This window comes from Theropithecus gelada, chromosome 10 (assembly GCF_003255815.1).
Source record: "Theropithecus gelada isolate Dixy chromosome 10, Tgel_1.0, whole genome shotgun sequence".
NCBI classification, from domain to species: Eukaryota; Metazoa; Chordata; class Mammalia; order Primates; family Cercopithecidae; genus Theropithecus; species Theropithecus gelada.
Window position 1 is genome coordinate 68,828,863 of NC_037678.1, and position 26,712 is coordinate 68,855,574.

The 26,712-nt window shown below is 46.7% G+C and overlaps 1 pseudogene; it reads left to right on the plus strand.

Moving 5' to 3' along the window:
- The first annotated feature begins 201 nt into the window (after nt 1-201).
- LOC112632479 lies at nt 202-6,673 on the plus strand (annotated as a pseudogene).
- The last annotated feature ends 20,039 nt before the right edge of the window (nt 6,674-26,712 follow it).

Genomic DNA, 26,712 nt, shown 5'->3' on the forward strand with positions numbered 1-26,712 from the left:
GGGCGAGAGGCAAATGCCAACACTTCCAGTTCTATTAGGTTGGTGCAAAAGTAATCACGGTTTTTGTTTTTGCCATTACTTTTAATGACAAAAACCGTGATTACTTTTGCACCCACCTAATATAATCTTTCAGAAAGCCCGCACTCTGTAGACTATCTTCCCCACCCTGTCCCCCAGCATGTGACTGGGACATTGGGCAGGATGGCTAGCCAGCCACACGGGTGAGAGAACACAGTCCCAAGGGGAGAGGGAGCTGGCCTTCTGGTCCCTGTGCCACCTGTGTCTTGCTGTGTGACTCTGGTTATGTCCACACGCGTCTGTGGTTCTCAGTTTCTATGTGTAAAGCAGAAGTGTTGGTGAAGCATTAGCGCTGTCGGAGCTGAGGATGCTGATGATGGCGGCGGTGGCCAACTCTTTTTGAGTGCTTACTCTGTGCCAGGTACTCTTCTTAGTGCTTTTCAAGCATAAATGCATTGATTCATTTTATTCTTCCACACGATTATAATCCCCATTGTACAAATAAAGAAATGAAGGCAAGAGAAGCAAAGTTACTTGGCTGAAGTCACAGTGATAACAGGCAGAGCTGGAATTCAAATGCAAGCAGTCTGGCTCCAGGCCACTCCCTGGAATTACTTGGTGAGCTTGAAAATATCAGATTCCTGGATCCACCCCAGACCTGCTGGATCAGAGCCTCTTGCTAACAAGCTCTCAGGGCTGAAGGCCGGGATTGGAGCTGAGGGTTCCATGCGGACAGACATTGCCTAGGTCTAGCCCAAGAGACAGTGAACCCTGACTCTTCCCCCACCTGCCCCAGCACTGATGTTCCCTAGGTTTGGGGGTGACTGACCCTTTTGGAGACAACCTGCAGGGTGTACCCAGATTATTCCCACCCTCTCACACATGACCTGGAGGGAGCAGCCTCCAACTTCCTCACGCCCTCCCTGGAGAAAGGGTCCCAGCAGGACCTACCTGTTACACAGGTAACAAACAACCCTAAGAAAAGATACTAAACCTCTCTAGTAACCCAGTGTCAGTTCGTTTTCTCTTGCTTATCAGAGTACCTGAAACAGAGTAATTTGCAAAGGAAAGGGATTGACTTCTTATGGTTATGGAAGTTGAGTAGCCCAAGGTTAAGGGCTGCATCTACTGAGAACCTTCTTGCTGGTGGAGTGTCCCAAGGCAGTGCAGGGCATCACACATGGTGAGGGGGGTGAGCGTGCTAGCTTAAGTCTCTCTTCCTCTTCTTCTTCTTATTCTTTTTTTAAAAAATTAGAGATGAAGTCTCACTATGTTGCCCAGGCTGGTCTCAAACTCCTGGGCTCAAGCAATCCTCTATCCTCGGCATCTTGAAGTGCTGGGATTATAGATGCAAGCCACCACACTCAACCCTTTCTTCCTCTTCTTATAAAGCCACCAGTCTTACTCCCATGATAACCCAGTAATCCACTAACCCATGAATCCATGAGTTATTCCAGATTAATCCATTCATAAGGGCAGAGCCCTCATGACCCAATCACCTCTTGAAGGCCCTACCTCTCAATATTGCCACACTGGAGATTAAATTTCAACATGAGTTTTGCAGGGGACAAATATTCAAATCACAGCACTCAGCAAATGGGAAGTAAAGCAATAAGAAAATGCCCTGGAAGGTTCTCAAGATGGGAGGGCTGTAGTCAGACACCTTCCTAATCAAATTCATCCCTGCTCCATTTGGAATTTGAAGGCACTCGAGTGCTCGCAGGAGCTAAATTACTCTTTTTGTACATATGGTAATGACAGTATTAGACCCACAAATATCTTGGCATGTGGTTATTTTTTTAAAAGGGCAACATACTGTCAAGCTAGATACCAACAACCAGTAATCGCTCGAGTAATCGCTTTTTAAAACTTCAGTCTAAAAAGGAGTTCAAGAATTACTGCTATCTGCAACAAGAATGAATCTCATAGACTCAGTGAATGAGCAAAACAAGCCGGACACAGAAAGCTAGATACCAGATTATTCCATTTATATGAAATGCAAGAACAGACAAAATCAATCTATGGTGATAGAAGTCAGGATAATGGTTATTTTTGAGGAATGCTGACTGGAAGGGAACCTTTTAGGGAGGTGGAATGACCTGTGTCTTGCCATGGGTTGGAATTACACGGGTGTACACAAAGTAAAGATTCACTGAGTTGTACATGTATAACTTATGCACTTTACTATGTGCAATTCATGCCTTAAAAATGTTTTTTAAGAGTTGGATTGTTTCTTTCTAGTTATCTATGTCCTTCATTGAGATCCAGATAGTGACTCAGAACTGACTGAGCGCTTACAATGTACACACCCACTCAAGAGGGGCAAGTGGCAGAAACAAGGGAAGGTTAGGCCTTGGCTTAGCCTGGCACTAGACTCTGGACTTACAAGGCTTACAGCTGGAGGGGCTACCAAGGCCAACTGTGCCTGACGCCATTGAGACCCCCACTCCCACACATAGCCCAGAAGAGCCAAGGGCAGGCCTGGGCTCCACTGGGGGAGTGGACCAATCAGAAGGCAGCTGGACGGACTGGGAAAAGGATAAGCTATTAGTCAGCAGCTATCCTGGCCACGGGGCTCTGCAGGATCAAAGATAAGAATTGATCGGGCCCACAGGGCAAGGGGGAAGCCAGAGCCAGCAGGAAGGATAATTAGGAAAGACATCAGGCCAGGCTGGACAATGAAGGCTCAGAGACGTCAGGATTCTCACTCCCTGCTGGGATCACATGCCAGGAGGCGAGTGCGCCCCCAAGGGGCCAGGCAGGTAACAGACAATGGTCCCCAGATAAGAGACGGAGACGTCCAGTTCTTGCCCAACATTACGCAGCAAGTCAGGGACTCAGCCAGGCCAAGGCCCCATATATCCTGCACTCTACAGGCTTCTCCCCACCACCCCAGCAACACCCCAAGGTGATGTTTATTTCCTACCCTAAATGTTCCACATTCTACATTCCCTTCATTTTCAGTTTTTTTTTTTTAAGACTTAATTCTTGATTATTTTGACAGCTTACATCATCCTGAAAGTAAAGTGAAAAAGCCACACCACACTACCCACTTTTAATACAGATCTTCGTAGATTGGGAAGCATAAACAAACCAAAAGAGTGATAATTAGTTCTGAATTCAAGCGAGGTTTATGGAATGTGAACCATTTGGGTAATCGGCTGGGGTGGTGCCATGAAGTGGTAATTAATTTGTTTTTTCCCTAAAATGTTTTACTTAATTAAGGGAGGTGTTGATTTATGTACACCCGTCCCCTGGGGATGGTTTGTAAGGCAGGAGAAAATTCCAACTGTCTCCCCGTCACGTTTCTCATCGAATTATTTCATTACATTCAGATACACTTTTACAACACTGATTGTGACAGATCCTGGAGTTATGAGCTCATAAATACTGGGGGGTTGGGGGGAAGCTGGAGATGCACACTTAATGGGAAATGTTCTCATAATCAAAAGAATATTTCAAGCTGTGACAATGCAGGCCAAGAGAGGGAGGGGGAGCCACTTCAAAGAATAACAGGATGCTGAATAACCCAGCACCTGCAGCTCTGCCTCCTTCTGAGTCAGCTGGGCTCTCAAATATCAGCTTGCGAAGGGCGAATGTCAGGAGGATTTGTAGCTAGTCCTGGGTTCTTTGTCACAACTTACTTGGAGCTGATAGTAGCTTAAGTTTGTTCATTTACTTAAATATTTATTAAGCAGCTACTATGTGCTGGACACTGTGCTATGCACTGGGAATACAATAGTGAACAAGACAAGCTTGTTTCCTACCTTCATGGAACTTATAGTCCAGGAGGAGAAAAAGAATATAAACAAGTAAAAGAAAAAATAGCCGATAAACATATGCCTACTCAATGATCTAGCAATTCTATTCTCAGGCATATATCCAAAATAAATGAGTGTATCTCTCCATGGAAAGATGTGTAAAAATGTTCACAGCAGCATTATTCAACAGCAACCAGTTAGGAGCAACCCACGGTCTGCCAGCAGAAGAATGAATAAACGAATTGTGTTATACTGACACAATTGAACGCTGCTATGCAATGGAGTATTGCTATGCAGTACTCCATGGAACAGCAATACAAAAAGAACAAACTGCTGTTGCATTTATCCACACGCAAAAATGTGGCTGTATCTCACAGACAATGATGAAAGAAAGAATTTGGGCAAAAAGTATCCAGATTATACGATTCCACTTACATGAAGCTCAAAGGCAGGCAAAACTCATCTATGATAGAAACCAAATAGAAAGTAGAATAGTGGCTACCTTTGGGAAGAGGAGGCATGAGTGAGCTTTCTAGGGTGTCTGAGAACCTTCTATGTCCAGATATGGGAAACGGTTACAAGCACATATATGTAAAAAGTCATCGAGGCCAGGTGCGGTGGCTCACGCCTGTAATCTCAGCACTTTGGGAGGCCGAGGCAGGTGGATCACCTGAGGTCAGGAGTTTGAAACCAGCCTGACCAACATGGTGAAACCTCATCTTTACTAAATACAAAAAATTAGCCTGGCATGGTGGCACATGTCTGTAATTCCAGCTACTTGGGAGGCTGAGGCAGGATGATCACTTGAACCTGGGAGGCAGAGGCTGCAGTGAGCCGAGATTGCACCATTGCAGCCCAGCCTGGGCAACAAGAGCGAAACTTTCTCTCTCTCTCTCAAACAAAAAGTCATTGAGCTATATACTTAATATTATACTTCAATTAAAGCAAACGTTTTAATGAGATAAGAAAAAATTTTAAAATAATAAAGAGCTAAGATAATTTCACATGGTGATGAAAGACATGAAGAAAATAAAACCATGCCACAGGATGGGGAGTTCCTTGCAGGTGGGGGTGGGGGTGCAGGCGGTATTAGATGGAGAAGCCAGCAAAGACCCTTCTGCAGAGATAGCTTTGAGATGCCACCTTTTCCGGAGGTGGCCCATGGGAAAACCTGAGGAATGAGCATTCCAGATAAGGAAGCTGCAAGGCCGCTGGCTGCAAGGTGGGGCATCTGGGCATGTCTGAGCAACAGCATGGAGACCAGGATGGCTGGAGTGGGAGAGTAGAAGAGGTCAGTGGGGCTGTCAGGAGCTAGTCAACCCTATGGGCCACATAAGGATTCGGGTTTTATTCTAAGCATGATATGAGTCATTGGAAAGTGGAAGCAAAGAAGTGGCATGACCCAACTGACCTGATTTTTTTTTTTTTTTTTTTTTTTTTGAGACAGAGTCTCGCTCTGTCGCCCAGGCTGGAGTGCAGTGGCGCGATCTCGGCTCACTGCAAGCTCCGCCTCCCAGGTTCACGCCATTCTCCTGCCTCAGCCTCCCAAGTAGCTGGGACTACAGGTGCCCGCCACCACGCCTGGCTAATTTTTTGTATTTTTAGTAGAGACGGGGTTTCACCGTGTTAGCCAGGATGGTCTCGATCTCCTGACCTCGTGATCCGCCCGCCTTGGCCTCCCAAAGTGCTGGGATTACAGGCGTGAGCCACCGCGCCCAGCCCTGACCTGATTTTTTAAAACTGAGGACACCTATTGGAATACGGGGGGGAAAAATTGACAGTAGGAGAAATGGCTACAGTGCTGAGTGGAGAGGCAGGACCCGGAGCACAAGCAGGGGCTGGGTGGGCACCGTGACTGGGATAGCCACCATTGAGGCGGTGAAGCATAAGAGCCAGGTTCAGCAGCAGCAGGCAGATGATGCAGAGGAGAGAGCTGAGCACCTCCAGCAGGGAGTAGAGGGAGCAAGGCAGGCCTGGAACAAGCTGAGGCCAAGGTGGCCTCCTTGAACTGTAGGATCCAGCTGGTTGAAAAGGGGCTGGACTGTGCTCAGGCGCGCCTGGCCACTGCCCTGCAAAAGCTGGAAGAAGTGGCAAAGCTGCTGATGAGAGTGGGAGAGGTAGGAAGGTTATTGAAAATCGAGCCTTAAAAGATGAAGAAAAGGCTGGACATAGTGGCTCACGCCTGTAATCCTAGCACTTTGGGAGGCTGAAGTGGGTGGATCACCTGAGGTCAGGAGTTCAAGACCAGCCTGGCCAACATGGTAAAACTCTACTAAAAATATAAAAATTAGCTGGATGTGGTGGTACACATCTGTAATCCCAGCTACCTGGGAGGCTGAGGCAGGAGAATCACTCAAACCCAGGAGGCGGAGGTTGCAGTGAGCTGAGATCACGCCACTGAACTCCAGCCTGGGTGACAGAGGGAGACTCTGTCTCAAAAAAAAAAAAAAAAAGATGAAGGAAAGATGAAACTCAAGGAAATCCAACTCAATGAAGCTAAGCACATTGCAGAACACAGGCAGGAAGCATGAAGATGGGGCTCGACTCATAAGTTGGTGGTTGTTGAAGGAAACTTGGGATGCAGAGAGGAACGAGCTGAGCTGGCAGAGTCCTGTGGCCAAGAGATGGATGAGCAGATCAGATCGATGGACCAGAACCTGAAGTGGCTGAGTGCTGCTGAAGAAAAGGACTCTCACAAAGAAGACAGATATGAAGAAGCAACCGAGATTCTTACTGATAAGTGCAAGGAGGCAGAGACCCGGGCTGAGTTTGCCAAGAGATCAGTAATCAAGCTGGAAGAGATGATTGATGACTTGGAAGATAAACTGAAATGCACCACAGAGGAGCACCTCTGCACACAAAGGATGCCGGACCAGACCTGCTTGACTGAATGAGATGCAGAGCACCCCAGTCCCACCTTGCCACTGCTCCTGCCTCTGACCCCAACTCCACCTAGGCCAGCCTGCCCAAAGCTGCCCTTACACTGAGAGCTGATCTTTAACTGGAAGGCTGCTTTCTCCTTTCACCGCCCCCACCTCCCCGATGTGTCTTTTTTGCCAAACTGTCTCTGCCTCTTCCCAGAGATTCCAGCTGGGCTAGAGGCTGAGCACCTTCGGGAACAACATTTAAGCGAATGTGAGTGCAACACATAATGTTTTTAAAAGCATGTTGTGTTGTACACATTTTGTAATTACCTTTTTTGTTGTTTTGTAGCAACCATTTATAACACAGTCCAAATAGCTCCACAGCTCTGAAGCGGCAATCTAATCCCTTTCTCCCTTTTGGAAGGTGACTGTTTAGCTTACTGTATATTACTTCCTCTAGAGAAGAGGGAAAAAGGTATGAGCCTGCCTTACTGAGAACCAGACAGAGCCCAGGGAAGGACTCCACTCTGAGACATCACGGCTTTGCACAAAGTACCAGCCAAACCAGAAAGGTGATTCCAGGAGTTAGCCCAAAAACAACAGCAACAAAAAATGTGCTGTTCAGGTTTTCGGCTTTAAGATATCTTCGGACAATGTTATTTTTATTTTTATTTTTTTCCCACTAGAAGCGACCACATTAAGCCAGGCACGGTGGTTCACATCTGCAATCCCAGCACTTTGGGAGGCCGAGGGAGGCAGATCACTTAAGGTCAGGAGTGCAAGACCAGCCTGGCCAACATGGTGAAACTCTGTCTCTACTAAACATACAAAAATTAGCCAGACATGGTGGTGTGCGTCTGTAGTCCCAGCTATTCGGGAGGCTGAGGCAGGGGAATCACTTGAACCTGGGAGGCGGAGGTTGCAGTGAGCCAAGATCGCGCCACTGCACTCCAGGCTGGGCGACAGAGCGAGACTCCATTTCGGGGGGAAAAAAAAAAAAAGAAGTGACCAAATTAAGATGGTGAGACCTCTGAGACCAAATTTTTGTCCCATCTCCACCCCACTCCCAGCCGCTTACAGAGTGGCTAATGTGCCCCTTACATTGAGGTGACCACTTGATTGCTCTCCTGCCTCCTTGAAAGAAAGAAGATTATGTTTTTGCCACTGATTTAGCCACATGAAACTCATCTCATTACCCTTTTCTGGGTTTGAAGCTGTTGTCTCTAAAAGTGCCATCTCATTGTGCTTTGTATCAGTCAGTGAGAAATCTTGAATAGCTTGTGTACAAAACTTTTAAAATGTCGTATTATTTTGAAACTCTGCTTCTTTGGGTTTCTGGCACCCTGGCTACCCGCTCTGGCTGTGAGAGCTCTCTACAGTCTGTGGGCTGGCAGATTGCTGATCTTTTAAAGTTTCTTTCCCTACCTAATCCCCACTTTTTGGTAAACTCTCTAGGAGGTCTGTTAGGTGTACACACTGTAGCTTATTGGCTTACAGTGTACTCTCCTTTGATGCCTCTTTGATGACAATTGGGATAAAGAGAAATCAATAATGCAACTGTTTTGATACTAAAGACTGATGAGTGTCTTTTTGAAATAAAGAACCAGGCCACGCATGGTCGCTCACGCCTGTAATCTCTGCACTTTGGGAGGCCAAGGCAGGTGGATCACTTGAGGCCAGGAGTTTGAGACCAGCCTGGCCAACATGGTGAAACCCCATCTCTACTAACCAACATATAAAGAAATTGGCCAGGCATGCTGGCACATACCTGTAATCCCAGCTACTCAGGAGGCTGAGGCAGGAGAATTGCTTAAACCCAGGAAGCAGAGGTTACAGTGAGCCGAGATTGCACCACTGCCCACCAGCCTGGGCGACAGAGCAAGACCCTGTCTCAAACCAAAAAAAAAAAAAAAAAAGAAAGAAAGGAAGAAAAAGAAAGAAATAAAGAACCAGTCCCTCCAAAAAAAAGACCCAAACAAACAAGCAAACAAACCCTGACTGTACAGCGCTGGTGAGGATGTTAAGCAATAGGAACTCTCACACGTTGCTAGTGGGAAGGCCAAATGGTTCAACTTCTCTGGAAAACACTTTGGCAGTTCCTTACAAAGATACACATCCACTTAACAAACTACCCAGAAACCTCTTTGGCATTTACTCAAGTGAAACAAAACCCTATGTTGAACCAAAAAAACATATTAAAATGTTCATATCAGCTTTAATTATAATCATGAAAAACTGGAAACCCCAAATATTTCCACACTGAGGAAGGATAAACTGCAGTTGAGCTGTTCAGTGGAACCCCATTCGGCAATAAAAAAAACGATGTCTACCTAAAGTAAACAGGAGACGTGCTCTCCAGAACAATTGCTCTCCAGGACAAGCAACTGATACATGCAAAAACTTGGATAAACTTCAAATACATTGTGTTACCTAAAACAGTTTATTTGGGAATAACAGGAGGGATATGCATGCTATAGTGAACCACAGGCATATGAGGTGCAACTAAGGGGTTTCGTTTTAAAGACAAAAGGAAAAGTTCACAAAAGCTGCTTTGAAACAAGGACCATTGGTTATAGGGGCCTGCTGCGATAGTTGGCGTCCACTCATTGGTGAAGGCAGCCATCGTTAGTCAAATGTTCCTGTGCAAGAGGCTTATCTGAAATTTTTGAAATTGTTGTGGTTTTCAGAGAGTCCTTACAATCATTCCAATCACAGGCATATGTGCATGAGAGCCCTTCCTTCACGGCCCATGGGCTCCATTTTGTTAGGGGTTAACATAAGTGACTTCATTTTGATTATTGAAGACGTCCACAGGGACAAGCAATGGATACATGCAAAAATGTGGCTGACTCTCAAAGATATTGTGTTACCTAAAAGAAGCCAAAGATACTGTGTGATTTCATTTATATGGCACTCTGGAAAAGGCAAAACTACGGTGATGAAGAATAGATCAGTGGTTGCCAGGGGATCAGGGTGAAGGGAAGGTTTGGCTGCAGAGGGCCCTGGCCACATGACAGAACTGGCTCTATATCTTGACTGTGGTTGTGGTTTCTGATTCTATGCATTTTTCAAAACTCACACAACTACACACCAAAAAGAGTGACTCTCAGCTGCACGAGGTGGCACATGCCTGTATTCCCAACATTTTGGAAGGCTGAGGTGGGAGGATCGGGAGGATCTCTAGAGCCCAGGAGTTCGAGACCAGCCTGGGTGAAATAATGAGACTGCCTCGCTACAAAAAAATTAATTAGTCAGCCATGGTGGTGTGCGTCGGTAGTCCTAGCTACTCAGGAGGCTAAGGTGGCAGGATTGCTTAAGGCTGCAGTGAGCTGTGATCACGCCATTGCACTCCAGCCTGGGCAACAGAGCAAGACCCTGTCTCAAAAAAAAAAAAAAAAGTGACTCTGTCTCCAAGTAAGTTTAAAAATAATTTTTAAATGTAAAAAATAAAAAATAGGTTATCCTTTTTATCCTTTCCTACTGAAAATCAGACCACCTGCAAGGCTGGAGCATTGTTGATTTAGGGCATGCAAGGGTGCTGGTCCAGGCCCTCCCAAGCATGAGCTAGGGAAAGTACCACTCACAGCCTGCTTTTCCTCTGGGCATTACTTTTGCAATAGCCTACTGATCCCCATCACAGGGGGACAGGCTTAGTAGCAACCCCAGAGACAAGGATTCCTGGGCAAGTGGTTTATCAAGTGCTCCTACGAGAAACTGGCAGGAGTGGGGAAGAAGATAGGAAAGAGAAAACGCCTAGCAAGGGTGCACTAGCAGAGAGCGTCCCAGCCTCAGTCTGATCCCACTGGGAGCGGAGGAATGTAAATTACAGCTCAGAGTTCACGCCTGGAGGCAAAGAAGCTAGACTCATACTCTTGTATATCTGTCCATCTATGGCCAAGGGCCACCCGGTGGGGAAATAAACTCGCAGGCACTTCCAGGTCCTTGTGCTGTGCAGCGAGTGGCACTAGGAGCCCAAGGGCAATCCTCTGAAGAAAAATCTCACATGGAAGCTGTCAGATGAAAGCACCTGGAACCTGATCACACAGAAATGCTAAGAGGATCCGAAGGCAGCTGGGTAGAGCTCCAACAGTGTCCACTCCACCAACTGTGCCTCATCCGCCGGACATTTACTCCCAAAGCTCCTCCATGAGTCAAACCCAAGGGGCTGGGAAAGGTGGGCCCCTGCCCCAGCTCCTGCAGGAAACAGGAGATCAAGGGCATGAAGTCTTATCAGTAGTTGGATCCAAAGGGATGAAGTGGGAATTAGGTTAGAGGGTCTAAAGTATTTTCTGGAGACAGGCTTGGGGATCCCAGGAGCTTATCCTAACCTAACGCTGACCTCTCGGCCACATGAGGTTCCACTGAACGGAACAGAGTTCCAGGTGGCAGCATGTCGCTCTTTGCCCCAGACATGAAGGCAGTTAACTTGGGACCATCGCCCCCTGTTTATCTTCTAAAAGTTGCACTCATGGAAAGCGTGTACCCATGGGAGCAGGCAAAAGAAGAAGGTTTGAATCCCACGTATTGGTTCGTGGACTGGTGCCTGTGCCCATGGTCGCCAGCAAGGATGTCCTGAGGTGGCCAATTATCCGTCACAAGGAAGGCTGTCCTTTACTTTGGGATTATCTCTAACCTTTAGGTTTGAGGTGCAAGTTCCCTATGGTTTCTGAAATGGTGGTGATACTAAATGGGGATTATGTTGTTTGTTTGCTTAATATTATCTTTTTTTGGCAAAATAAAACAAGAGCACCTCTGCCTTGGAACATTAAATATGGGATGAAGGAAATTCAACCACCCGTGGAATACAGAATTGGGTACCTCTGGTGAGACAGGGATGTCAGTTTCTCTGCCTCACCTCAAGCTCCGGAGAGGGGCGTCCTGAGAACCACGTGACCTCCCACAGCCACCACCATTACAGTTGATAGAGCCGGAGATGATCACCTGACCAGACACAGTGAATTCATTGGTTGATCAACAACCAATTAGAGCTAGGCATGGTGGCTCATACCTGTAATCCCAGAACTTTGGGAGGTCGAGGTGGGACGATCACTTGAGGTCAGGAGTTCAAGACCAGCCTGGCCAACCAGTTGAAACCACGTCTCTACTAAAAATACAAAAATTAGCCAGGTATGGTGGCACGCACCTGTAATCCCAGCTACTCAGGAGGCTGAGGCAGGAGAATCACTTGAACCCGGGAGGCAGAGGTTGCAGTGAGCCGAGATTGCACCACTGCACTCCAGCCTTGGTGACAGAGTAAGACTCCATCTCAAAAAACAAACAAACAAAAACAAAAACAAAAAAACCAATTGGATACTCTCAAAAAATTTTTTTTTAAGGTGAGGAGTATTCAAGTTGCAAAATCATAGAGACTGGCAGTTCCCCCAAATCCGGTAAGCACACTACTCCCAAATCTGTGTTTTGTACGTTTGTATGCAAACTAAGGGGCTGACATCCTGTGGGACCCTATGAAGCAGCCTAGCCTGTAGTCTGGAGAGAAAGGCAAGACAGTGACTTCCAGGGGCACTGAAGGGCCGGGCTGGCATTGGTCCTAAAGACCCATGAACTGTTTTTTTCTATTTTGGTTTCTTCCTTTCCTTTCCTTTCTTTTCTTTTCTTTTCTTTTTCTTTCTTTCTTTTTTTTTTTTTTTTTTTTTTTTTCTGAGACAGGGTCTTGCTCTGTCACCCAAGCTGGAGTGCAATGGTGTGATCATAGTTCACTGCAGCCTCGAACTCTTGGGCTCAAGTGATCCTCTTGCCTCACCCTCTTGAGTAGTTGAGAGTATAGTCACGCACCACCACACCCAGCTAATTTTTTTAAAACAATTTTTTGTAGAGACAGGGTCTTGCTATGCTGCCTAGGCTGGTCTTGAACTCCTGGCCACAAGTAATCCTCCTGCCTCAGCCTTCCAAAGTGCTGAGATTATAGGCATGAGTCACCACATCTGGCTCCACCCTGGTTTCCTTGACCTTAGTAAGCCCCTTCGTTTTAACCACTGAGTGGGAACGTGTACCTTGCAACAAGAAAACAAAACAAACCAGCCTAACCAAATTCATCCTAAAGGAAACCGGAGATGTGAAGATTGTTGCAACACCCAAAATATTTTCGGTGAAAATGTAAGATTTTGCTAACTTAAGAAAAACAAATTTGGCTGGGTGCGGTGGCTCACACCTGTAATCCCAGCACTTCGGGAGGCCAAGACGGGCAGAACACCTGAGGTCGGGAGTTCAAGACCAGCCTGGTCAACATGGTGAAACCCCGTCACTACTAAAAATACAAAAATTAGCCAGGCGTGGTGGTGGGTACCTGTCATCCCAGCTACTTGGGAGGCTGAGGCAGGAGAATTGCTTGAACCCAGGAGGTGAAGTTGCAACAAGCCGAGATCACACCACTGCACTCCAGCCTGGGCAACAGAGCCAGACTCTGTCTCAAAAATAAATAAATAAATAAAAACAAATTCACCAACTGGTTTGGCAGGTGTTTCCTCTGGGCTCAGGTTCCCAAGCCATTCTCTAGTGGCTGGGCTCTGGATGCTCCTCTCCCAGTAGAGAAGTCAGGTCGCTCCTCTGTAAAGAGAACCCAGAGCTAAATCAACTTGAAACCAATTCTAAATGCTGAGGCCCTGGGATATAGTAGTCAAACAATGTAGGTTCTAATTCCAGATCAGACTAGCTGTGTTACCTCGGGAAAGTTACTTTACATCTCTGAGCCTCAGCTTTCTCATCCATAAATGGGACTGACAGTCAATCTCCTTCTCAGGGTTGTTATAAGAAGGCTGAAACGAATCTAGCTTAGGCTTTCATTTAATTTTTTAAGAATTATTTATTCCTGTTCTGTTCCCCACACTTTAGGAAGGACATGAAAGAATGAGAGCTTTTTCCATGGGTGATGAGGCTGGTGGGAGCACCCAAAACTATTTCGTGCATAATTGATTTACTATTTGGGGAAAGAAAAAAAGAAGATCCACATAGATCCTCCCCTCAAAATGTATACAAAAATAAACTCCAGATGGAATCCAGTTAAATGTAAGCAAACATTTAAAACCTAGAAGAAAATAGAAACAGATATTCATCAAGTTGGGGAAGACTTCCTAAATTCCAAAGCAATGGAGAAGGCAGGGTGCAGTGGCTTACACCTGTAATCTCAGCACTTTGGGAGGCCAAGGCAGGCAAATCACTTGAGTCCAGGAGTTCAAGACCAGCCTGGGCAACATGGCAAAACCCTGTCTCTACCAAAAATACAAAAAATCAGCCAGGGGTGGTGCTATGTACCTGTAGTCCTAGCTACTCAGGAGGCTGAGGTGGGAGAATCACCCGAGCCCAGGAAGTTGAGGCTGCGGTAAGCCATGAATGCACCACTGCACTCCAGCCTCAGCAATGGGAGTGAGACTCTGTCTAAAAAAAAAAAAAAAAAAAGGAAAGGAGAAAAAAGAATCACAAAATAAAAGACTGATAGACGAAATTTAAATGATCTCTACAGAAACAACTCACAAATGAAACATACAGGCAAACAAGTTGAGATAATAGTTGGTTTCCAAAACATCCTTAATATGTAGAGAGTTCTTACAAATCAACAAGTATAACACCTAGTAAGACTCCTAGCAGATAAAGAGACAAGTGACCTTGGCAGTTTGCACAAGAAGAAATACAAATGACCAATAAGTATTAAAGTATTCCATATTACTAAAATTTAAAACATTTGAAGAAAATGAAAAATGTATTCATTTTTACCTATCAAATTAGCAAATATTGAAAAACAATATTCAATGTTGGACAAAGTACATATAATGGACGCTCACATGATTTTAGCATGAGTAAAAATTGGTTTTAAAGTAATGAATTTGGCTGGGTGTAGTAGCTCATGTCTGTAACCCCAGCACTTTGGGAGGGGAGGAGTTTAAGAGCAGCCTGGTCGACATAGTGAGACCCTATCTCTACAAAAACTAAAACAAATTAGCCAGGCGTAGGGGCACACGCCTGTAGTCCTATCTGTTCAGGAGGCTGAAGTAGGAGAATCGCTTGAGCCCTCAAAGTGGAGGCTATAGTAAGCTGTGATGGAGCCACTGCACTCTAGCCTGGGCCACAGAGTGAGACTCCGTCATGAAAAAAAAAATTTAATAATAATTTTAAAAAATTTTAATAATAAAATAAAATAATAAATTGCTCCTACAAGTCTTTTCTCAGCAGAATGCCATGCGTTTGCCTCTGTCCTCCTTGGAACAACTCAGTCCCAGGCACTGTCCCTGGCATCTGTACTGCTGGTGTGTGAATGATAAGATGCAAATGACCAGTACAGTCAGACATCTTTATAAAATTGAAAACAAATGATAAAACTTTATAAAAGGATGTTGTGCACATTTTTACAGTCTGGCTATTGGTGTGACATCTTGTCACACAATATGTTTCCCAAGCTGTATTTATCATCCCATTAAAGCTGTTAAAGACAAAACAGTTGGGAGAATGTCATCTTTAAAATACCTACAACCCTTGGGCCTAGTGGTAACACTTCTAGGATGTAAGTCTAAGGAAATAATTTGAAAGTGGTAAAATACTTTATATACAACTTTTTTTTTAACCACAGCATTGTGACGTAATAGTTAAAAATTAAATATAACCCAAATGTCTAACAATTGGGAGCGATCAGTAAATTGTCTAGACAGTGGTGTACTACATAATCATTAAAAATAAAAATCATGTTTGCAAAGAAATTTTAATGGTACAGTGAAATATTCCTGTAATAATGTCATGTGGAAAAAAGCAGAGCACCAAATTGTCTATGTACTATGCACTCAATTATGGGAAAAACTAATAGAAAGACAGAAGTAAAAGTTAATAGTGGTTGTTTCTGGGAGTTGGAATTATGGGTAATTTTAATCTTTCTACTTTGACATAAATTTCCCATATTTTCCACAATGCACATGGATTACTTTTCCACTTAAAAAAAGAAAGGCATATATTTAAAGAGAGAGGTGTTTTATTTTATTTTCTTTTTTTTTTTTTTTTGAGATGGAGTCTTGCTGTGTCGCCCGGGCTGGAGTGCAGTGGCCGGATCTCAGCTCACTGCAAGCTCCGCCTCCCGGGTTCACGCCATTCTCCTGCCTCAGCCTCCCGAGTAGCTGGGACTACAGGCGCCCGCCACCTCGCCCGGTTAGTTTTTTGTATTTTTAGTAGAGACGGGGTTTCACCGTGTTAGCCAGGATGGTCTCGATCTCCTGACCTCGTGATCCGCCCGTCTCGGCCTCCCAAAGTGCTGGGATTACAGGCTTGAGCCACCGCGCCCGGCCTTTATTTTCTTAAAGAAATGATGGCTCGGCCATGGTGGCTCACACCTGCAGTTCCAGTCATTTAGGAGGCCAAGGCGGGCAGATCACCTGAGGTCAGGAGTTTGAGACCAGCCTGGCCAACACGGTGAAACCCCATCTCTACTAAAAATACAAAAATTAGCCAGGAGTAGTGGCGCTTGCCTGTAATCCCAGCTACTCAGGAGGCTGAGGCAGAAGAATTACTTGAACCTGGGAGGCGGAGCTTGCAGTGAGCCGAGATCACACCATTGCACTCCGGCCTGGGTGACAGAGCGAGACTCTGTCTCAAAAAAAAAAAAAAAAAAAAGAGGTAAGTGGAGGCCGGGTTCAGTGGCTCACACATGTAATCCCAACACTTTGGGAGGCTGAGGTGGGTAATTGCTTGACCTCAGGAGTTCATTGCAAAATCCTGTCTTTACAAAAAAAAAATTAACCAGGCATGGTGGCATGTGCCTGGAGTCCCAGCTACTCAGGAGACTGAGGTGGGAGGATGGCTGGAGGCTGGGAGATAGAGGCTGCAGTGAGCCAAGATCGAGCCACTGCACTCCAGCCTGGGTGACAGAGCCAGACCCTGTCTCCAAAAAAAAAAAAGAGAGAGAGAGAGAAAGAGGTAAGTGGAAAAAATCTTCTTCAACTTTCACACACCACACAACACAACACTTCTGACACCAGATGTGTGAGTGAGAGGTTTTCCCCACACACCAAGCAGTTCTCCAGCAGACACCAACGGGGTGTCCTCTAACTCAATTCAATTCAGATGCATTCTGATGCTCTCTACCTGAAGACAGCGTCAGATCACACAGAGTCCCATAACTCTGCCCCCACTTCAGAGGCTAGTGGCAAGTAATAGGTCGTCACCACTGACTGATAGGCTGCAAACTAGGAATCCCACAACTCCCTCCTTGAGTCAGGTTAACTTGCTAGGACAGCTCACAGAACTCATGGAAGCACTAATGTTTACAGGTTTGTTGCAAAGCATATTACACAGGACAGATGAATAGCCAGGTGAAGAAATGAACAGGGCAAGGCACATGGGAGTGAGGGAGCACAGAGCTTCCCCGCCCTCCGGGAGCACCACCCTCCAGCCACCTTCACGTGTTCTGTTACCTAGAAGCTCCCTGAACCCAATCCTTTTGGGTTTTGATGGAGGTTTCATTTCATAGGCTTGACTGATCACATCAGTGGCCACTGGTTACCCACTCAACCTGCGGCCCCCTCCCCTTCCTGGATATAGCGGGTGGGGCTGAAAGTTCCAGCTATCTAATCACATGGTTGGTTCCCTTGGCAACCAACCCCCATTCTGAGGCTGTCCGGGAGCCCCCAACCAAGAGTCACCTCGTAAGAACAAAAGAAGCTCCTGTCACCTGGGGAATCCTGAGGGATTTAGGAGCTGTGCCACGTGCTCCCGTTACTCAGGCAATTAAAAAGGTTTTTGGAGCTTTGTGTCAGGAACTGGGGTCAAAGACCAAATATCAAAACAAAAGATTCTCCTCACTCCCCTATTGCTCAGGAAATTACAAGGTCTTAGGAGCTCTATCTCAGGAACCATAGTCAGAGACCAAATACGTATATATTCACTGTCGCCCAGGCTGGAGTGCAGTGGCATGACCTCAGCTCACTGCAGCCTCTACCTCCCGGGCTCAAGCAATCCTCCTGCCTCAGCCTCCCAAGTAACTGGGACTACAGGTGTGTGCCACCATGCCCAGCTATTTTTTTTTTTTTTTTTTTGTAGAAACAGGATTTTGCCATGCTGCCCAGGCTGATCTCGAACTCTTGAGTTCAAGCAATCTGCTTGCCTCAGCCTCCCAAAATGCCAGGATTACAGGCATGTATTTCTGATAATATTGCTTCACAGTGTCCTTCCAGTCTGGAGGCAGGAACGATCTGAGACGCCTGTGGTACTTCAGGTGTTTGTTTGTTTTTCTGAGATGCAGTTTCACTCTGTCGCCCAGGCTGGAGTGCAAAGGCACGATCTTGGCTCAATGCAACCTCCGCCTCCCAGGTTCAAGAGATTCTCCTACCTCAGCCCCCCAAGTAGCTGTGTTACAGGTGCCCGCCACCTCGCCCGGCTAATTTTTGTATTTTTAGTAGAGATGAGATTTCACCATGTTGGCCAGGCTGGTCTCGAACTCCTGACCTCAGGTGATCCTCCCGCCTCGGCCTCCCAAAGTGGTAGGATTACAGGCGTGAGCCACCATACCCGGCTGTACTTCAGATTTGTAATCCTGGAGTCTCAGCAGGTAGGGACAGGCTCTGCGTGTGGGCTCTTACACTTACACTACCTTCACCATCTTTAGGAGTGGGCCACTGGGCAATATGCCTCCATGTCAGCCCCCAGCCAGGCTTCTCCTTTGGCCAGGCAGAAGTTCTGTTTTAAAATTGAGCATCTACCATGCGCCAAGCACTTTACCTTCACGATCTTTTAGTCCTACAATAAGCCCAAGAGATCAGTAATACAGACAAGAAGCTGGGCCTCAGAGAGGTGGTGAGACTCACCCATGCTGGCAGAGCGAGGACTGCTACCCAGGTCCTCCTGCCTACCTGGGATGAGGAGCTACCTCCTACCTCACCTCGAGTGTCCCAACAACCAGAGATGAACCAAAGCCCGGCAGACAGACAGACAGACAGATGAGACTGCATTGCCATTGCAATTGGCCTCAGCCTACGCTGTGAGAGCTGCACCTGGCGGCATGCAGGCTGACACAGGGCACACCCACTTCACCATACCGAGTTCATTTTGTCCTTATGAAACTGTATGAGAGTTGGGCACAGTGGCTCACACCTGTAATCCCAGCACTTTGGGCGGTCAAGGTGGGAGGTTCCCTTGAGCCCAGGAGTTCGAGACCATCCTAAGCATTTAGACACACCAAAGTTTTTTTAATTAGCTGTAGTCCCAGCTACTCAGGAGGCTGAGGTGGGAAGATTGCTTGAGCCCAGGAGTTCAAGGCTGCAGTGAGCTGTGATTGTGCCACTGCACTCCAGCCTGAGTGACAGAGCAAGACTCTCTCTTTAAAAAAAGAAAAAAAAACCCCTCTATTATGTACCCTTTACACAGACAAGGAAACTGAGAAAGAGGGGTTGGAAATGACTTGCCCCATTTACATGGTGTACAAGAACTTCCAAAGAAGCTTCAGGTGACCCTCAGGGTAGACTGAGGGGATACAAGCTGGGTGAGACCCTGGGCATCCCATGCTGGTCTTATCCATCCTCCTGTGAGATAGATACTTTTCCATCTTTCAGCAAGTCTACCATGGCATTAATTATAATATGCACCATGATTTTATCAACACCAAGAAAGAAAAAATGCTACTGATTAGAAATACAGCATACCAGCAATTGTAAGATATAGCCTAATTTCAGAGATGTGACAGTGAAAAACTGTGCATCTTAGAATCAATACAATATGGGCTGGATGCGGTGGCTCACGCCTATAATTCCAGCACTTTGGGACACCGAGGCAGGCGGATCACCTGAGGTCAGGAGTTCGAGACCAGCCTGGCCAACATGGTGAAACTCCGTCTCTACTAAAAATACAAAAATTAGCCAGGCATGGTGGTGTGCACCTGTAATCCCAGCTACCCAGGAGGCTGAGGCAGGAGAATCGCTGGAACCTGGGAGGCAGAGGCTGCAGTGAGCCGAGATCACATCACTGTACTCCAGCCTGGCTGACAGAGCGAGACTCTGTCTCAAAAAAAACAAAAGAATCAATACGATATGGTGTACCCTCATTTTGCAGATGAAAACACCAAGGAAACAAGAATTAATGTTTTCTCTAAAGCTACATAGCGAATAAGCAGCAGAACCAGGATTCATATCTGGGTCCTTTTGACCCAAAGCCTGGCTCTCAACTTCCTGTAGCATAATTTGCAAAGTGATGCTGGACAGGTTGATTGCTGAACTGGGAATGGTGCCCCCTGGGAGTTGTGCAGTGATCATCCTGAGCAACTGTCATTGTCAGTCCTGTATATTTGTTCCTCTGAGTCCAGCAAAGGTGGTAGAGTTAGGATGGTGAGGAACATTCCAGGAGGACTGGGGATATACCACAAGCTAAAGCACTACAGTAGGAACAGTCATGGGTTATGTGGCTAGAAACCAGCCTGACTGTGGCAGAGCTGTGTTCACACCACTCTCACTCAGAGAATGAGCAGGAACATCTTGATAAAGAGAGACTGCGCTGGGTGCAGTCACTCATGCCTGTAATCCCAACACTCTGGGAGGCCAAGGCGGGCAGATCACGAGGTCAGGAGATCGAGACCATCCTGGCTAATACAGTGAAACCCCATCTCTACTAAAAATACAAAAAATTAGCTGGGTGTGGTGGCCTTCATTTCTGTCTCAGTCCATTTATGCTGCTGGAACAAAAAACCTGAGACTAAGTAATTTATAAAAGACAAAAATATACTGTATTCCCAGCTACTCAGGAGGCTGAAACAGAAGAATCGCTTGAACCCAGGAGGCAGAGGTTGCAGTGAGCCAAGATCATGCCACTGCACTCCAGCCTGGTGACAGAGTGAGACTCCATCTCAAAAAAAAAAAGAGAGAGAGGCTGGGGGAACCACATTTCAGTTAGAGGAAACAGCAGAAACAAATTCTTGGTAAGAAATCTGGGGGCTGTCACAAGCTGGGTTCCCCGGGAAGCAGCCTTAGATGGAAATGAGTGTGCAGGATGTTTACGGGGAGTGCTGTTGGGCTCACACCTGTGGATGGGAGGGGACGGAGGCAGGACTGGGCAGAGGGAGCGGTGGGGCTGCAGTGTCTCATTGAAGGTTCAGCTGACTCTGGGAGGGGCTCTCCAGTTGGGATGGTCCTTTGGAGTTGACCTGAACTAGAGCAACTGGACCAGGTCTCTGTACCCCAGCTTTGGTCAGTCGCTGGATGAAGGCTGCCTCTGGAAGGAGGCCTGACCTTGGGATGAGACCGCTTTCTTCTCTTGAGACAATCTCCAAAGAAGGCTAATAGCTGAGGGCTGTCTTCTGGCAGCATTCCCAGAAGCCATGGGAATAAATCCTTCATTTCTGTCTCAGTCCATTTATGCTGCTGGAACAAAAAACCTGAGACTAAGTAATTTATAAAAGACAAAAATATACTTCTTATGTTCTGGAGGCTGAGAAGTCCAAGATCAAGGTGCCAGCAGATGCAGTGTCTGGTGAGGGCTGCTCTCTGCTTCCGAGATGGCACCTTGAATGTTGCATCCTCCAGAGGGGACAAACACCTTGTCCTCACATGGCAGAAGGAATAAATGGGGTGAACACACACGTCAAGCCTTTTTATAAAGCACTAATCCCATCCATGCAGGCAGAGCCCTCGTGGCCTAACCACCTCTTAAAGGCTCACCTCTTAATACTGTTGCATTGGTGATTAAGTTTCAACATAAATTTTGGAGGGGACGTGAACATTCAAACCATAGCGATTCCTAAAGGGGCCCTGGGGAGCACATTACAATGTCTGTCACAAAAGCGGTGGATGGACTTGTAGATAAAAGGGCAGACTCTGAAATTGAGGACAATGATCTGGGTTCAATTTTGGGTTCTACCTGTGACTAGCTGTATGACCTTGGGCAAGTTATCTAACCCATCTGAGTGTTGGTTCTTCCGCTGCACAATGAGGAGAGTCATGCTACTCAGGTGTGCTTGTACTTGACAGGTGCCTGGCACAAAGTAATTACCCAACACATATCCCTTCCATTCATGCCTACCCTGTAGTCCTAAATGACATCACAATTTCTTCCACGGTCCCTTCTCCTCCTTTGAACACCCCCATATCCTTGCCATCCCTCCCCTATAAAACCATGCCTTCAGCTGTCTGTGACGTATCCCACAGAATGTCCATCAACTTGTCCACAGCCCACCAGAAGAATGATGGCCTTGATCCCAAAAGCGCTGGGGAGCCACTGAGGAGTTTCAAGAGAGTGACAAGATCAGATCTGCATTTAAATAATCACTCTGCCTGCAGTGTGGAGTTAGACTTGTAGAGAGAAAAGAGGGTGCAGCCGGCACTTTGGGAGGCCAAGGCGGGCAGATCACAAGGTCAGGAGATCGAGACCATCCTGGCCAACATGGTGAAACCCCGTCTCTACTAAAAATACAAAAAACTAGCCAGGCGTGGTGGCGGGCACCTGTAGTCCCAGCTACTCAGGAGAGTGAGGCAGGAGAATGGCTTGAACCCAGGAGGCAGAGGTTGCAGTGAGCTGAGATTGCACCACTGCACTCCAGCCTAGTGACAGAGTGAGACTCCATCCAAAAAAAAAAGAAAAGAAAAGAAAAGAAAAAGAAGGTACAAAAGGACCCAACAAGAGGCTCTTGGGAGAGACAGCATGGAAGTCCCCACCCTGTGTTTTCATTTAAGGTTTGAATTCCCAGGAGATGACATCTGATTGATTTATCTTGGGTAACAGTGCCTGCCCTGTTGGCCTGGGGCTGTGGGTCTGTGATCCACAGCCCTCCAGGATTATGTGGAGTATGGAAGGGGCATTTCTCTGATGCAAACTATGCTAGGAAAACAAAAATAAGAAATGTTTCCAGGAGACCTGATGTCCTATCCTCAAGCCATTCCCATATTTCATGGCTCACAGAACTCAGTTGGTATGCAGGCAGCCATGTACTCTTTCAATTGTGTTCCTGTGAAGGGAACTGCTTCAGTTAGGAAGGGTTCCACTGCAATAGCAGAATGCCTGACCAAAGTGCTTAAATTATGAGGCTTTGTTAATTTCACATGCCAAGGAAGCTGCTGGTGAGAGGTATCAGGATTGGTGCGTTGGTTCAGTGAGGTCACCCACACTCAGGCCCTTCACTCTGACTTCCATGGTGTGTGGGAAATGTCTCCTTCCTGCTCTCAAAATAGCTGCTGAAACTCCAAGCTTCACATCCCAACAAAGAAAGGAGAGGAGAAAGTGTTCCTTCTAATGTCTCCCTTATCAAGAAGGAGAATCTTTATTGGAGCCCCTAGCATACTTGCCCTTAAATGTCATTGACGGGATGAGGTCACACGCCCACCTCTAGACTGCTCACTAGCAAGGAGGAATGGAATAGTCATAATAATTTGGATCACCCATCATTCATCCCTTGCAGCTGGGCACATGATTGCCTGGACAAAAAAGGACCTAATTCCCCCAACTTTCAGGAGTGTTGGCTGCATCAATGGCTGGTTCATGCCTGGTCTCAATGGAAGACAACTCCAGAGAAGCCCGTAGGATTGACTGAGGAGGCCTCTGTTGCCCAACCTGGTTCTCTCACTCTCACAAATGTTCCTGAATGCACTCCGCAATACACTTCCTGCATGCAAATCCCCACCTCAGAGTCTGCTTCCCTGGAACCGACCTAAGACAGCTTACAAATATGGAGCAAATATGCCTCTTCCACTCCCTGCCTCCGTGGGATACATCACGAATTGATCACAGAGCTCTTTCCTGCTGAACCTGGACAGAACCTCAGAATCCTTCTCAACACAGCACTCCAGACTGCCATTCATCACAGGAGATGAAACCACCCAGCTACACCTTGGACCCAAAAGCAGTATCAGAGGAGGGGATCTTCTAGCTCACTCCAATCTCCTTTGAATCCACCAAAAGAACAGCAACTTTACAAAGGACCTTGTAGATAGATGACCAAATAATTTGTGACAAGGATTCCAGGATTTCCTCAAGTCCCTGAGGTTTTCCTCCCAGCCCTCAAACAAAGCTTGTACCCATCAGCTGTTCTCTGTCACAGGCTAGTTAATGATCACATCATGCACTAGATGGCTGCTGCCCTGGTGATGAGAGTTGGGCCCCACTGAGCAATCTTAGGATAGTCTGCATTCCCCTGTTGTGTGGGGGAATTGGAATGGCTATTTGATGTGCCAGAACAGTTAAACAAAACTGTCATCACCTCCATTTGCTCACAACTGTCTTTGTCTGGGCTGTGACTGAGTGGGATGAAACTCCCTTCATTTTTCCAGAGAGGCACTGTGCTTCTCTGAATGTCTCTGTTATTATTATTGATCTCCCTGGATTTCTTAATGGCCAGAAATACAAAATCCGATTTGATTAGGAGCTGATTTGAACTCCAAGATAAGGTGTGTCAATACACCAGCTAAGAATCAGCTTCCTGACAGCATGGCTATCTCGGAGTGACTGAACCTTTGACATAGTAGCTCAGAACTCCAGTGAGCACAGTGGAAGCTGCCTCGCCCTCTATGACACAACCTGAGAAGCGATGCAGAGTCACCTCCACTGCATTCAAAGAATGTGCGTGCGTGTTGCACACTGTCCCAGTTTCCTCCCCAGCCTCCTCTTAGGATGGAGAAAGCTGAAAAGAGTATCACATCCACTCTCACATCGAGAAAGGCCAGATAATCTACAATTTTATACCTTTTCTTATTTATTTATTTATTTTTATTTATTTATTTATTTATTTATTGAGACAGGGTCTTGCTCTGTCACCCAGGCTGGAGTACAGTGGCACAATCACAGCTCACTACAGCTTCGACCTCCCTGGGTTCAGGTGATTCTCCCACCTCAGCCTCCCAAGTAGCTAGGACCATAGGTGCACACCACCATGCCTGGCTAATTTTTGTATTTTTTTTGTAGAGAGGGGCTTTGCCGTGTTTCCCAGGCTTGTCTTGAACTCCTGGGCTAAGGCAAACCACCCGCCTCTGCCTCCCAAATTGCTAGGATTACAGGCATGAGCCACCGCACCCGGCCTTGTTTGTTGATTTCTTTGTCTCTTGACAGTCTGTTATTTTACCTTGCTTCTTTGTATGTCTTCTAATTTTTTGTTTACAGACATCTTGCATAGGATGGTAGAGATGAGGTAAATGGTATTTACGACTGGAAATGGGCATGCCTTTTCTTTTGCTAGGCCTTAAGTGTAGGGGACAAGAATGGAGCTGGGTTTGGCCTCTGTTGTTACTGGCTTACCATCAGTGCACTGTGGGCTTCAAATTCTTCTAGCATTCTTTTGTGTTTAAGGTAGAACCAGGTACGTTTTTTTCCTCAATGATCTTATTCCACCCTCAGCTCCAGACTTTGTCTATGATCCTGCACCTCAGAGATCCTGCATCTCTATGTCTCCCAGGCTGGTCTTGAACTCCTGGGGTCAAGTGATCTTCATGCCTCAACCTTCCGAGTAGCTGGGACTGCAGGCACGTGCCGCCATGCCTGGCTTCTCTATGTGCTCTTGATCCTTCTCCAGCAGCAGACTACTACTTGTTACTTGATACTTGCTAGCCTGGGGCTGGAAGGTGTGCATGTACACTGTGTGGAGATTGTTCTCTGCTGTCTTGGTACTTCTTCAGTTTTAGGCAGGCACTGTGTCTCTGGGTGTTGTGGGTGGGGCCTTCTCACCCTTGCCCCTTGCCCACTGGGACAGGAATTTTCTTTTCCCTTCTCCCAGCTGCAATGGGCACTGAGGGTAACAGGATTTGCCAACCTTTCCCAGTGTCTTATGGTTGCAGTAAACCAAGATCGCATCATTGCACTCCAGCCTGGAAGACAGAGCAAGACTCTGTCTCAAAAACAAAACAAAACAAAACAAAACAAACAAACAAAAGGACACCACTCAGATTGGATTAGGACCCAGCCCTACTGGCCTCATTTTAACTTATTCACCTCTTTAAAGACCTTATCTCCAAACACAGTGACATTCTGAGGTACTGGGGGTTAGGGCTTCAACCTATAAACTTTGGGAAGGACACAATTCAGCCCATAACTGCTAGGAAACTTGGGGGGTGGGGCGCGGTTTTTTTAAGAAATGGGATCTCACTATGTTGCCCAGGCTGGTCTTGAACTCCTGGCCTCAACCTATCTTCCTGTCTTGGCTTCCCAAAGTTGGCAGGAGTGAGTAGGATATTTTAGTCAAGGTGGTCAGGGAAGGCCTCTCAGAGGAGGTGTAATTTGAGCTGAGGTCTATTCAGGAGATCTGGGGAAAAGAGAGTTCAAGCAGAGGAAAGTGTAAGAACAAAAGCCCCGAGGCGGGATCGAGTTTGAGGTATTTGAGGAACAAGAAGGCCACACTGGCTGGACCGGAGGTTGGGGACGATGGCAGGGACAGGGTCAGCAGGGCTTTGTAGGCCACAGGAAGGAGTTTGGATTTTATACAATCCTTCTCCTGCTTCACTAGAGGCTATGGGATGTGATAAGAGGTGCTGGGACATAGTGATGAATCTGATGCCTCTTCCCCATTGCCCCCCCCAACAGCTCTGACCCCTGCCCAGCGCTCCCAGTCAGGCAGGCAGGTAAGGAGAGGATTTAATCCACTGTGATCATTCCTGATGCAGAGGAGGTATGGGAGACCCTGGGGCCCAAAGCGCCAGCCCTGCCTGAACTAGTTAGGGCAGTGTCTCTGGCCGCGCTGCTGGACTCTTGATTTGAGATGAAGAAGCAGAAGCATACCCCAGGCAGAGAGACCTGTATAGGCTAAAGCCTGGAGAAATGAAAGGGCTGCTGGTGAGCTCGGGTAGGTGGGGGATATGGGACAGGGCATCGCAGCACCTGCCACACAAACATCCACCCCCTGGGAGCTGGCTAAGGAAATGACGCTCAAGCTGTACCATAGAATGAGGCAGCCTTCTCTCTGCAGATTCGAAAAGATCTCCAAGATGTATTAAGTGCAAAAATCAAAATACAGAACCACGTTCCTGATAAGCTATGCTTTGTATAAAAAGCGTGTGTGGGGATGGTAATAAGACTATGTTTTTGTCTTACTTATATTTGCATAAAGAAACTGGAAGGATACACAAGGAGCTAAGGCATGTGGCGGGTCATGGGGACTAGGCAGGTGAGGAAGATGCAGG